General features: G+C 47.1%; 1 long non-coding RNA gene across 1 annotated transcript; it reads right to left on the reverse strand.

Annotated features, from left to right (window-relative positions):
• Positions 1-555: 555 nt before the first annotated feature.
• Positions 556-13,350, reverse strand: LOC102164024 (uncharacterized). Its single transcript, XR_014832127.1, has 3 exons — positions 13,073-13,350; positions 6,256-6,577; positions 556-1,651 (listed from the first exon to the last, which is right to left on the reverse strand). It is a non-coding gene; the product is annotated as an uncharacterized LOC102164024 (long non-coding RNA).
• Positions 13,351-13,357: the final 7 nt, after the last annotated feature.

A 13,357-nucleotide genomic window follows, 5' to 3' on the forward strand; every position in this document is an offset into this window, starting at 1 on the left:
TTTGCAGATTCCTCTGTTGTTATCTCTAGGCTGAAAAGTCCATCTCCAGTAAAAGGAGAATTTGTATCTGCAAAAATTTTCTGGGTTTGCTGCTTCTTAATCATCCTCGGTTTTAAATAATTTTTATGTCAAAGAGGCATAATTTTAGGATGACATATTCTGGTTTCCTTCGCATCCATACATATTAAAATCAATATATGTGTTTGCTTGTATCTATATAGACCCCACACACACTCTGGACAGACAAACCAAATGATAATTGTGGCTTTGGCAAGAGGAGGCAACTGGGTGACTGAGGAACAGAGTGAGAGGACTTATGCTACATTTTTTTTTTAACTTTAGAATTTTGAACTATACACTTTTAATGCCTATTAAAGATCATGCTGGCTGGGGGAAGGAAATAGATTGGTAACATATACACTGTGGGTGGGAGTGTAAATTGTTAGAATCACCTTGGGAAAAAATTCTCCTGGGTGTAAGAGAAGTGAGCACCTATACCTACAAAAAGCATTTCAACAGCTCCAAAATGGAAATGATGACAAATAGAAAGCCAGATTCTTCTCCAGCAAAGAAAGGTTTATTCAGGATCAGCAGAGAATTGCAATTCAGGGTCTGTAACCATGGTGAGCCATGTACAAGTCCACCTACAGGAAGGAAATAAGAATGCTTTTATAGAGGAGAAAAGGAAGTGAGGAGGGCTATAGTAAACAAAGGATCCGTGGTTTTCATTGGCTGAGTCCTTGCCGGGAGAGAAGAGATGTCTCTCTTCCTGTTGTGCTCTATCATCACTGGTGTGAGAGCTCCCCCTACTGGTACCCATCTCTATTTAATTGAGGTTTCTGTACATTATTTTTTTTTTACAGAAAGAGACTAAGCTCCCATTAGTAAATAAATGTGGTATGTTTGCACAGTGGAATACTCTGAGCATTGTAAATAAACCAGTGACCACTACACACAAACATACTGCTGAATTTCACAAACATAAAGTTAACAAAATAATCCAGACACAAAAGAGCAAATACCACGTTTCCATTTATATAAAATTAATTGGTTGTGTCGGAAATCGGCACAGAGAGTACCCTTGGGAAAAAGAAAAGGAGCCACTGGAGGGGCCCAAGAGAACTTCTTAGGGGCCAATCATATGCTCTTTCTTGACTGGGTGATGATTTCTCAAGTGTGTTTGTAAAAATTCATCAAGATGCACACTTTGATTTTGCCATTATCTACATATACGTTATACATGAATAAGAGGCTTAAGAATGAAAGAGAAGCCTGGAGGCATTTGCAGTTGTCAGGGTAGAAGATGACAGAGCGATGCCTGGGATGCTGGTGGTGGGGTGGAAATGGGTGATTTGGGGGGTGAGGAGGAGGGGCAGGATTTTCTCGATTGGTGAGGCAGGGGCATGAGAAGCCAGAAGGGTGCCCAGCTTCTGTCCTGCCACATGCGGTGGTGCCATCCAGAGAGATGCAGAGGAAGGTGGGAGACACAGGCCTGTGGGAGTAGGAGGGGCTCAGCTTTCGCTGTGCCTGTGGGACTTGCAGGAGGACACCATTCAGAGAAGTGGTGGCTTCAGAGGAAAGACCAGGGATCTTTCATTTCTCAAAGTCCAGTCTGGTGCTCCATCCAGGAGGAATCCTACTCCCTGGGAACCTGTGAAGTCAAGAAAAACACAGCCTTGTCCCTCTGAGCACTGTCCTGGAGCCCTGATGGCTTTATGGAACCTGGCTGGTCTAGCCGGTTGGGGGTAGAATGGGGGAGAGCCTGCCTTTCTCAGTGGTCCTAGAGCTGGGCGCCCGGAAGAACAATGAATGAGAGAAGGGGGAGTAGATGTCAGGGCCAGAGCCCTTGACTTGAGGAGAAGTTAGGTCAAGGGCTGAGTTATAGTAACCCAGCTGGCCAATGCCAGGTGGGCAGTGTGGGCCACTGGGACCCATTGGTATCACTGTCAAAGGGGTGGACACAGGAAACTGATGTTTCACAAAGAAGCTCAATATAGTCTCACTACAGAAATTCAAATGTGCCCCCTCCCTAAAGAAGTCAGAGGATCCCACCACGACCTATCTATTTCCCCATGGTCACAAAATGAAAGGCTCTGAACCACATGCACAGGTGCCTGCACTGCGTCCTCCTCTGGCAGCCCACGTCCACCATCGCCTTTACCGCCATGCCCACGATTACCTGTGCCTCTCCCTCTTCCACCTCCACCACCTCCACCATCATCTTTAACTGTCACCGCCCCCACCATCATCCCTCCACCATCACCAGCACCGGCTCCAGCCCCACGGCCTCCTCCCCTCCGCCTCCTCCCCTCCTTCCTCCACCTCCCCCTCCTCCCCCTCCAACTCCACGACCGTCACCTCTATTTCGTCCAAACTCAAGATAGTTGATAATGCCCACAGTTCACAGGGATTTCTTTTTTTTTTTTTACAGCCACACCTGCAACATATGGAAGTTCCCAGGCCAGGGGTAAAATCAGAGATGCAGCTGCCAGCCTACACCACAGCCACAGCCACAGCCACAGCAACACCAGATCTGAGACGTGTCTGCCACCTACACCACAGCTCACAGCAACACTGGATCCTTAACCCAAGGAGCGAGGCCAGGGATTGAACCTGCGTCCTCACAGAGACCACGTCTGATCCTTTGCCCACTGAGCCACAGCAGGAACTTGCACAAGGAAATTTTTTAAAGGAAATGCATTAATAGCTATTTTTCTTATTACACCTAATCATTTGAAACATAAAACAACACAAATTTACTGTCCTCCATAACCCACCATCACCAGATAATTCATCGTTTAAGGTAGATCCTCCCTGACTTTTTTCTATGATGTTAGCTAGTATTCCCTGAGGGCTTGCTTCCTGCCAAAAGCTCTTCTGCGTGCTGAAGTGGAAATTATAAGTTTAATTTTCACGACACCCTTATGAAGGACATGCCATTGTTTCCTGTTTTACACGTGAAAAAATTGGGGCATGAGGTGTGGACTGAGTGTCGTGCCCCCCGCCCCAGCCAGCCGCTCCCCATACTGGGCCTCCCTGCTGTTTCTCAGTGGAACCCAACACGCTTCCCCCCCCCCGCCACTTGTGCCCTTGCACAGGTTTTTCTCTTTGCCTGGAACACAATCCTCCCAGATCTTTACTTGACCTGTTTACACACATGTGCACACACACACAGACATTCTGTATTCGGGTCTCTGACCAAACGCCACCTCCTGGAAGAGGCCTCCTCTGACCCCCACCCCCTTGGACCAGTTTTGTTTTGCTTCATAACAATTCTCCCAGGAGTTCCCTTTGTGACGCGGCGGAAACAAATCCGCCTAGGAACCATGAGGTTTCGGGTTCAATCCCTGGCCTCACTCAGTGGGTTAAGGATCCAGCATTGCTGTGAGCTGTGGTGTACGTCACAGACTGAGGCTCAGATCTAACATTGCTGTGGCTGTGGCGTAGGTGGGCGGCAGCAGCTACAGCTTGGATTCAACCCCTAGCCTGGGAACATCCATATGCAGTAGGTGCAGCCCCAAAAAGCAAAAAAACAAACAAACAAAAAAACAACAAAACAAAAAACCAGTTTTCCCCAGCTGCCATTTTCAATCACCCATTCAGCACAAGTTTACTGAGGCCCTGCTATGTGCCAGGCACTGTTCTGAGCCCTGGGGCTGCAGCAGGGCAGAGACAGACACAGGCTCCTCCCACACAGAGTGCCTGCAGACTTTACATCAGGTGAGTAGTATGCAGAGCACGAAGGAGCCTTGCAGCGCTGCTGTGGGGAAGTGGGGAGAGAGGGGGAGAGCTGCGATTTTAAATGGTGAGTTCAAGGGGAAGCCTCACTGATAAGGTGCCATTTGAGCAAAGGTCTGAAAGAGGCAAGGCAGTGAGTCACAGAGGTACCTGGGGGAAGAATGTTCCAGGTCTGGGGAACAGCAGTGGGAAGGCTGAGGCAGGGACACCTTCTGAGCACTAGGAGAGCAGGGACTCTGCTTTGCTCACCACCAAATCCGCAGCACCCAGCACGGAGCCCAGCACATGGTAGGTGCTCAATAGATGCTTTCTGAATGGCTAAGCACTTTCTACACCCCAGACACGATTCTAAGTGCATCGTACACATTTTTTTCATTGACTCTTAACAGCTGGCCTATTTCTTGGCTCCATGTATGAGCTCTACGGCTTGGGCAGCTGCTTAATTTTTCTGCATCTCAGTCGTCTCATCTGTAAAAGGGGGCTAATCATAGTGCCCACCTTTGAGGGCTGTTACAGGGACGACATGAGTTAATGTAATAGCAACTGTTCAAGAATTATTAGCAAGTATTGGAGTTCCCATTGTGACTCAGCGGGCTGAGAACCTGACATAGTGTCCATGAAGATGTGGGTTTGATCCACAGCGTCACTCAGTGGGTTCAGGATCTGATATCGTCACGAGTTGCCGAGTAGGTCATAGATGCGGCTCTGATTCGACCCCTAGCCCAAGAACTTCCATATACCACAAGCGTGGTCTTAAAAAGGAAAAATAAAATAATTTTTAAAATTGTTATCAAGTATTATTGTAGTTGCTGTTACTGTTATTAGGCTCTGTAGGGAGCCGGAAGCAGTAGTCACTGTTTTCTTCCTCCAGGAGGTGGTAGATGAGTTAGGAAGTCAGGAAGGTGACCCTGTGGCACAGATGTTTCCAGAGCAGACAGAGAGATCAACGGGGCAGAGAAGGCATTAGAAGGAAAGCAGGCCCGGAGCCAGGGCTCAGAGAGACGGTGGGATTTAAAGAGGGGGGAGATGGGGAGAGAAGCCCCTCCGGGCGAGAGTCATGTCCAACAGAGGTGCTGAGGTGGGGCTGAGAACCTGGGCTCAAGCGTGCTTCTGTTCTTGTTGCCCAGAGGAGGGTGTGTGTACGCGATGGCTGGGTGCCCCCAATTCCCTCTCGGCCAGCTGGTGAGTCTGCCCTGGGGACAAGGAGCATGAGGTGACATCCAGACAGAGATGAAGTGTCACCAGAGTATTAAGTGAGGCTTAATCCACCCTTGAACTTGGTTGGGCCCCCAGCAGGGTGGCAGAGCGGAGCCAGCTTGGCTAGAGCCGCTTTGCCCTGGAACAGATGGAGCAGCAGCTCAGGTGTGATAAGAGCTTTCTCCCACCTCTCTGCTCTGGCAAATTCATTGACACCTCGACTGCCAAGTCCAGTGGCTGTCACACTGGGCCTTGCCCTCCCGGGAGCCTCCACATAAGGGCCCACTGGCCCCTTGGGGCTTCACACACCTGCTCTTTCCCAGCCTCCTTTGTTCAGATACTCGGAGGTGGTATCTTTCTAGCACTACAAGATGTTCCGGGCATTTCCTACCCTTGTTTGAGAATCGGTTATTTATCCAAAGAGCCCTGATTTCTTCCATTGGAGAATGGTGTTAGCCACCAAGATCCAGGTACCAGGTGTGCTCTTTGCTCTTTGGGTACTTTTCTTTCAGGCCATCTCAGCTAACAGAGCAAAGAAATACATGCATGCCTACTAACCAGTAATATACATAACACCTATATATATATACTTTTTTTTTTTTTTTAGGGCCGCACCCATGACTTATGGACGTTCCCAGGCTAGGGGTCTGATCAGAACTGTAGCTGCCTGCCTATGCCACAGCCACAGCAACACGGGATCTGAGCTGCTTCTGCGACCTACATCACAGCTCATGGCAACGCCAGATCCTTAACCCACTGAGTGAGGCCAGGGATCAAACCCACAACCTCATGGTTCCTAGTCAGATTCTTTAACCACTGAGTCACGACAGGAACTCCCTGGAGTCAGTTCTTATGTTCAGTTCAGAAACTCTGGGTCCTAGCTAAAGCCTTTATTTTAGCAGGCACTCACCCTCTTTAGGCTTAACAGAGAGGTGCTGGACTACTTTTGTGAGCCGGGGTTCCACTGGCAGTTTCATTTTCAGAGTCTTTGGTGGTATTCTTTTATTCTGCTTGGTTTTTCTGGGGTTCCTGGGTCTCCCACTGGCCTCTGCTCAGGTGGCCAAGAGGGTGCAAGGAGTCTCCCTGGGCCTGGATGCCATGAGTCTCTGGATGGGGAGGGAAGTGTCAGACCTGCTGTGGTTGCGTGTTGTGGCAGGATCCCTCTGGCATATTCCACCTGCTCACCCTGTGTGCCCCTTGTGGGGAAAGAGGGTGCTTCCCCTGTGTGTTTATTGTCAGTGGGGCTCCCCATCAATCCCCCTGGCCAGCGGTGTTGGGCTCACCTGATGTTGGCAGAGGGGCTCCCGTACCCTTGCTTACCTGGGCTGCCTTCTGTTGTCAGGTTGCGGGGCAGGAAACAGTAGGTCCAGGTTGTCTCCTTTGGTTGGGTGGGGGGATCATGAGATGCCTTGCCGCTGGGTTGTTCTCCAGTCTTGGGCTTCCAAACCAGTTGATCTTTGTCTTATCTGTCAGAGCACCCCTTCGGTTGCCCCTTACTTTATAGTCATGCTCTCCAGGGAGAAGCGGGGGGAAGTGGATCTATGTCAACTTGGCTGACCGGAAGTCTGGGAAGCACATTTTTAGGGCTACTGACTTGCATTGTCAAACTGTTTTCTTGCAAGGCTAGCTAGCTGTTGCTTTGCTAGAGGAGAAAAAAAAATTCCGTTATGGGAGAAGGGTGGGGGTCACTAAGAGGAGGAGGCAGGTGGGTAGAAATCTGTGTCCTGGTGTCACCACAAATCTTGAGGAAGGTGGGGTTAGTTAGGATAAAGGGGAAATCAGCAGCACTGGAGAAGAATCACACCAGGAAGTAAAACCCCACAGCTTAAGTGAGGCGTATAGTGTTTCCTGACGTTCCCCACACACCGGTCAGGTTGGAGACCTGCTGCTGTGTAGTAACTGTCTTGTATGTATTTCAGTATTTTAATAATCATCGAGATTTATATAGCAGATTGTACATCCAAAATGGCCATAACGAGATCACCATCCAACATGTTCTTCTTAATGAGGTGACTTTGACACTCCTCCCATTGAGAAGTGGGGTCTGAGTTCCCTTTCCTTTAATCTGGGGAAGGGGGTTAACTCTGGAGTAAGTCAGGGGATGTGACTTCCAAGATTAGGTCATAAAATGTGACAGAGCTTCTACCCAGTTCTCTTGGGACATTCCCTTTAGGAACCCAGCCACCATCCTGTCAGGAAGCCAAGGAGCCATAGAGAAAGTCTACACATAGCTATTCTGGCTGTTATGGATTGAATATTTGTGACCTCATAAGTTGAAGCCCTAACCCCTGAGCTGATGGTATCTGGAGGCGGGGTGTGGGGGTGGGGTGGGGGGGTGGGGGGAGTCCTTGGGGAGGTAATTAGATTTAGATGAAGTCATGAGAGTGGAGTCCCCATGAAAGGATTAATGCCCTGATTAAAAAAGGAAGAGATGCCAGAGCTTCCTCTCTCCACCACATGACAATACAGCGGGAAGGCCGCTGTCTGCAAGTCAGAAAGAGGGCCCTTACCAAGGACAGAATCTGCTGGCACCTTGGTTATAGACTTCCCAGCCTTCAGAACTACAAGAAACAAGTGTCTGCCTCTAAAGCCACCCAGTCTGTGGCATTTTGCTCTTGAAGCTCAAGCTAAGACACTGACCAATAGATCCAGCTGAGATCCCAACCAAGAGTTCACATCGACTACCAGACGTGAGGGAGTGCCCTTCAGATGAGTTCAGCCCCCAGCCTTCAAGCTACCCTGGATGACACAGACTAGCTTTCCCCATCAAGCCCTGCCCAGATTGAAAATTTAAGAGCAAAAGAATCATTGGGGAGTTCCCGTCGTGGCGCAGTGGTTAACGAATCCGACTAGGAACCATGAGGTTGCGGGTTCGGTCCCTGCCCTTGCTCAGTGGGTTAACAATCCGGCATTGCCGTGAGCTGTGGTGTAGGTTGCAGACGTGGCTCGGATCCCGCGTTGCTGTGGCTCTAGCGTAGGCCGGTGGCTACAGCTCCGATTCAACCCCTAGCCTGGGAACCTCCATATGCCGAGGGAGCGGCCCAAGAAATAGCAACAATAATAACAACAACAACAACAAAAAGACAAAAGACAAAAAAAAAAAAATAATAATCATTGGGTTTTTTTTTTTTTTTTAAGGTGCTACATTTGGGGCAATAGACAACCAGAAACATCTTTAGTCAAAGATGCCCAGAGGAATATCACACTGGCCACCTCTTCATGGATCCTACATGTGAACACCCATAGCAGCATCTCCTGCCCTAATTCCAAGGGGATCTTAAGCCTTTATCTTGCCAGTCATCATCTTGGGAAGCTGGATAGGGAGGCAGAAATAAATAGCTTTGAGAAGGTGTCGATAGATAGCTAGATAGATAGATGTAGATATCGATTTATGGCCACACTCACAATATATGGAAGTTCCAAGGCCAGGGACTGAATCCGAGACACAGCTGCAACCTACACCAGAACTGCAGCAATGCTGGATCCTTTAACCCACTGTGCCGGGCCAAGGATCAAACCTGCACCTCCACGGCAACCTGAGCTGCTGCAGCCAGATTCTTAAACCACAGTGCCACAGCAGGAAGTCCTGAGTTGTCTCAATATTTACCCCCACAGAGAAACTGTTTTACATAAAACAGTTTTGTTGCCGTTTTTAATTGTCTTTTTTATGAAGACTTTCCATACCAGCCACATTTGTTCAGAGTTGAACGACTGCTTTGAGAAGAATTTCAAACTTGGTGAAGGCTTCCCCTTTATAGCCCTTGTTCAAATTCCCCAATTGTTAACCCTCTACACTTGCTTTATCATTCCCCCCCTCCGTCTCTGGAAAGAGATCTTTTAAAAATCAAATGGGATTGATTGATCCCATGAAACCTGGCTCAGGTAAGATGGAGTAAACACACGGCACTTTGTTTCTCCCACTGAATGCAACTATAAAACCTAAACAAAACACAGCAAATAGCTATTGAAGAACTGTGAAAAATAAGTAATAGCAGATAGACTGAGAAGCAGGACCAGAATTTGGAGTACTGCCAAGCCAGCCGTGAACAAATTTTTTTTCGTCTTTTTAGGGCTGTACCCATGTATATGGAAGTTCCCAGGCTAGGGGACAAACTGGAGCTGCAGCTGCCTGTCTACACCACAGCCACAGCAACACAGGATCCAAGCCACATCTGTGACCTACACCACAGCTCATGGCAACACTGGATCCTTAATCCACTGAGTGAGGCCAGGGATCAAACCTGCGTCCTCATGGATACTAGTCCAGTTTGTTACTGCTGAGCCACAAGACAGGAACTCTGAAAATCATTTTTTTCCTCCAGTACTTCCCAGCCTGGACTCAGTGCAGCTTAAAGACTGGAAGTATATATCAGGGCAGACAGAGAAAGGTCTAGAAGAAGCCCTCTAGTTCTGTTTGAGGAGCAGGAAAAGGTCTCCTAATGCTCCTAATTAGGGGCAATCTCCCAGCTTTTCCTTTCTTTTTTTCTGTTCATTTGCACCTCCAAGAAATGCTAGGATTTCTTGGTAGCAAAAGCCTGTACCTGCAGGAGCCCCAAACTCTGAAAGATGGGCACCTTCTCCAGTCAGAGGAGCGATGAGGGTAGGGCAAACTCCCATTGCCTTTTCTTTCTCTCTGTTTATTCACTGCTTGGTCCAGAATACAGGTGCTGTCATGGGAAATGATTGCCAGAACAGGGTAAGCAAGGTCCCAGATTTCTGGTTAGAGGACCAAAAAGGGAAGCCCCAGTGAACCAAACATTTATTGAGGCAATTACCGAGAGGGAAGAGCTCAGGAAGCAACCTAATAGAGTTGTTACGAACTTCTGGGCTCCTCCCGCTGGATGCATGAGTGAGTTAAGCACTAAACAGTTCACACAGACTTCGAGAATTTATTACAGGATAGACCACTGCCCAGGTTCCAGACAGACCACTGACTGGTGCACCACCCAGGACAGATCCAAAGGACATGGGAAAGTCTTTGAAAATAGACATAACATTAAAGCCACAGAAGGTTCATTGAAACTCACAGCCTAAGCCCAATCTGGTCAGCTGTCTGCTAAAACAAAAGTGTCAACATTCTTCGTAGGATCTTAAAAAGACTCTTCAGTATTATAACATGGTATTCAAAATGTCCAGGATCTATTCCAAATTACTTGACATATGAAGAAACATGGAATTCTCAGCTCATATGGAAAAAGACAATCAACAGATGCCAATGCTGAGACAACACAGCTGTTGGAATTATCTGACAAATCTTTAAAGCGGCTACTCTAAAAATGCTCCAGCAAGTACAGGCAAACAATCTAGAAACAAGTGGAAAGATAGAAAGTTTAAACAAATAAATAGAACCTACAAAGAACACAGTGGAAATCTTAGAACCGACGAGTAAAAATAACTGAAGATTATTACCATTCAGGGTGGTATGGCCGTAGACAAAATAACCAAAGATTTTAAAACTCCTTGCATGGACACGTAGCAGAATGGAGATGGCAGATAAACAAGTCAGTGATCTTGAAGATAGAAAAATAAAAATTATCCAAGCTGTACATCAGAGAGAAAAAAGACTGGTAACGGGAACAGAGTTTTAGGGCCCTGAGGGGACAAGTCCAAAAGAGCTAATGATTGTGTCATTAGAATCTGAGAGGAAGGAGTTCCTGAAGTGGCGCAATGAGATTCGTGGTGTCTCTGCAGTGCCAAGTCACAGGTTCGATCTCTGGCCCAGCACAGTGAGTTAAAGGATCCAGCGTTGTTCCAGCTGTGGTGTACGTGGCCAGGGATCTGATCCCTGGCTGGGGAACTCCATATGCCATGCGGTGGCCAAAAAAAAGAAAAAAAAAATCTGAGAAGAACAGAAGAAATAGAGTGATACAGAAAAAAATATTTAAAGAAATAAAACACAAACAGGATAAACCCAAAGAAATCTAAGCCCTATTTTTTCAGAGTTTGGAGCTACAAGGAAGGAATCACTTCCCCTGCCATCAGGGATGCTTACACCCTGAGACTCAAATTACTCCCTGTCTCCTTTATAAACTGTAAAAAATAATAAACACACAGAGTAGAAACAAAGTCAATCTGTTCAGAATGATATTAAATGAAAAGCGACATTTGGAGTGGATAAGCAATGAGATGCTGCCATATAGCACAGGGAACTATATCTAGTCACTTGTGATGGAACATGATGGAAGATAATGGGAGAAAAAGAATGCATATGGGTGTGTGTGTGTGTATGACTGGGTCACTTTGCTGTACAGCAGAAATTGACAGAACATTGTAAATCAACTATAATAGAAAAAATAAATCTTTTTAAAAGTCCTGTGAAAATTCATAATGGAAAAAGTATGAAAAAGAATAAATATATATGTATAACTACATCACTTTGCTGTACAGCAGAAATTAACACAACATTGTAAATCAGCTACACTTCAATAAAATAAATTTTTAAAAAAGTGAAATCTCCTGCCCTTTCTCCCAGTCCCACGTCTTAGGATCACTCACTATTTCTCTTTTGAGTTCTTCTGGTTGCTAAAGGGTGATTTTAAAAGATTTGAACACTGAGCATTTTTATTAATTAATAACTAGGCTTAAAAGGAGTTAATTCTCATGAGAAAATAAATCATATTTTGTGGAAAAATTAATAACTATGCTATATATGAACATAGAATCAAAATCAACTTGGAAAGGAACTCTCCCAGCTGTTTAAAAAAATCTTAGAAATGTTTAGAGTTCTCTTGTGGCGCAGTGGGTTAAAAATTTGGCGTTGTTGGAATTCCCGTCCTGGCTCAGTGGTAAAGAACCCAACTAGCATCCATGAAGACTCGGGTTCGATCCTTGGTCTTGCTCAGTGGGTTAAGGATCCGGTGTTGCCGTGAGCTGTGGTGTAGGTCACAGATGTGGCTTGGATCTGGCATTGCTGTGGCTCTGGAGTAGGCCGGCAGCTGTAGCTCCAATTAGACCCCTAGCCTGGGAACCTCCATATGCTGAAGGTCAGCCCTAAAAAAGACAAAAGACAAAAAAAAAAAAAATTCTTCTCTTCTTCTATGGGCACAGAATGCCTGATTTTCAGTTGGGCACATGGCCACCCAGAATTAAGACTGTATTCCCAGCTTGCCATGCAGCTAAATATCGCCATGCAATAGGTTGCAGCCAATGCAGTGTAAGGGGAAGATATACATGCAACTTCTAGGTCATTCATTTAAAGAGAGGGGGATGTGCCTTCACGGTCCACCTTCCTCCCTTTCCCCTGGTTGGAATGCAAATATGTTGGACAACAGTCTTGGACCATGCATAGGAGAGGAGGATCCTAAAGATGGAGCACAAGTAGCAAGAGCTTGGGTCTCTGGACCAGACAGCCTGTGAAACTAAGCTGTCCTACCTGCCTCGAGACTGTTACAAGAGAGAGACACACCAACTTCTGTCTCAATTCAGCCACGGTTAATTTGGTTTCTGTTACAGCCCCTATCCTGAATAACATGAAAAATGCCAAATCAGTCACAAGCTCCCTGAGATTCTAGGGAAAAGGGACTAGATGATGGGCAGAGTGTTGAAGAATGTTGGGGTCATAGCAACACCTCAGGAGCACACGAAAGGAGATCCAGAGGATGAGTCCATATCTGCCTCCCTCAGGTCCTGGACTGTAGCACAATGCTCCCTCTGGCCGAAATGCCTCTGCATGTTCCTTCTGCTTCACCTACCCCAACACACATATAGCTGGCTAAACCTGGCTACTTCAAGGAAGCACGTCACCACAGTCCAGGTTCAGTTCGGCATCTCTATTGTATGCCCCACACAGCATAATGCCACGTACTGCTCTCACAGTACCTACAGCTTTGAAAATTTACATTTATCTGTGTGGCTATGATTGTCTCTCCCTCATAAGAGTGTAAGTTCTGCGAGATCAGGAACAGAGGCTATCTCCTTTACTATGTTTCCCCAGCACCCAACACAACGCACAGCACAGAGTAGGTGCTCAATAAGAATATATGTGTGAAAGCGATGAATGAATGAATGAATGAATCCGGACAAGAGAGAACAGGCTTCCCGAGGGGCAGTATAAATGCTGATGTTTCCTCCAAAGCAGAAAACCCACTGATCTGGACCCCACTGATCGAATGCTAACATGAACGAACATCTCGCTGACCTCTCACAACCATCCTTTTCACAAATGAGTAAGTGTGGACTTAGAAGTGTGAACTTGCGCAGTTCCCGGTCAGTAACTGGAGGATCCTCAATTCTTACTCCCATTTCTCAGATGCGGAAACTGGGTTAGAGACGCCGGCCCAGCTCGGGGCACAGAGAAAGGAAGGGTGGGGAAAGTCGCCGGGCCCCTCCACCCGGCCGCATCCGGAGGCCTCGGGGCTTCCGGGCTTCCGGTCCCCTTGCCCGGCGGCCTGGGCTCCGGGGACGTGCGCGCCGTGTGGGGCGC

Source organism: Sus scrofa, chromosome 17 (assembly GCF_054392235.1).
Source record: "Sus scrofa isolate SSC_HxYL_T2T_F1_AM1 chromosome 17, Sscrofa_HxYL_maternal_Yorkshire_Landrace_v2.0, whole genome shotgun sequence".
NCBI lineage: Eukaryota > Metazoa > Chordata > Mammalia > Artiodactyla > Suidae > Sus > Sus scrofa.